Here is a 1236-nt window from a genome sequence, read left to right on the forward strand (position 1 = left end):
TGTCTTTTTATTCCTTTAATAACCTCTTTTGATGAGCATAACCATTTAATTTTTATGAAGTTGCAGTTATCTACTATTTTCTCTGCTGTTCATGCATTTATAGTTGTGTTTGGTTGTTTATCACTTAGGAAAATAAAAAACCTAAGTCACATAATTTGGCACTTGACTGCTAACCAGAAGGCTGGCAGTTCAAACCCACCAGCCACTCCTTGGAAGGAAGGTTGGGCCATCTACTTCTGTAGTGATACTGCCTCAGAAACCCAACAAGGGGTTGCCATGAGTCTGGTCCAACTCGATGGCACATAACAGCAACAACATTGACTGCTATGTTTTTTTCTCTTTTTTTTCCCCCAAGAATTTTGTAGTTTTCGCTTTAACATTTAGATCCTTGATTCATTCTGAGTTCCATTTGTGTATAGTGTGAGGTCTGAGTGCTGTTTTATTTTTCTGCATGTGGATATCCAATTTTCTCAGCACTATTTGTCTAAGAGACTGTTTCTTCCCCATTTAATGAACTTACATGATGTAGTTGAACCAACTTTTTTATTTTAAAACAAAGTACTGTTTGTATGGTATATATTTTATCTATCCTCTTATTTTGAAAATTTCATACTTTCATTTAAGTTGCATAAATAACATTTTGTTTCTTTTTAATCCATTGATATAATCTGCTTCTAATTGGACTGTTTAATCATTTTATAACTACTATAACTGAAGCTGGGAATTCTGCCACCATTCACTTTTTATTGATGCTGGTATGTTTTACAATACATCTGTAACTAAGTTTATACTTTTTACTTTTTGGTCAACTAGTTATCATGGACTACATGACAACATAGTTACCATGGATTCTCCATAATGTGTACATATAGATTGAGGGAGAAGGAGCGACAGAGCAGAGTTTGGTATCAAAGGGTCTGAGTTATTTTCTCATGTCCTTTTTTTGTGTCTCCTGGACTGCTCAAGTCTGATCTCTTAGGTACAGTCTCTGTTTGCTTATAGTTTGCTCTTTCAACATTATAGCTACGAAGGTCCAATAACACTCAGTTCATTGCAAGAAGTGAAAATATTATAGTTGTTTGATGTTCAGTGGCGTGATCTTTGCTGTCTACTAGGAACTGATAACAAGCCAGCAAGTGTTACTCAAAAGGAGAAAGTATATATGTAACAGTCTGCTCCAAATTATAATTTTGTGTTATCATTTTTCACCGTGGCTAATCAGAAGCTTCATATAAC

Source organism: Orycteropus afer, unplaced genomic scaffold, assembly GCF_000298275.1.
Source record: "Orycteropus afer afer isolate SDZICR_OR568_19922 unplaced genomic scaffold, OryAfe1.0 scaffold01425, whole genome shotgun sequence".
NCBI lineage: Eukaryota > Metazoa > Chordata > Mammalia > Tubulidentata > Orycteropodidae > Orycteropus > Orycteropus afer.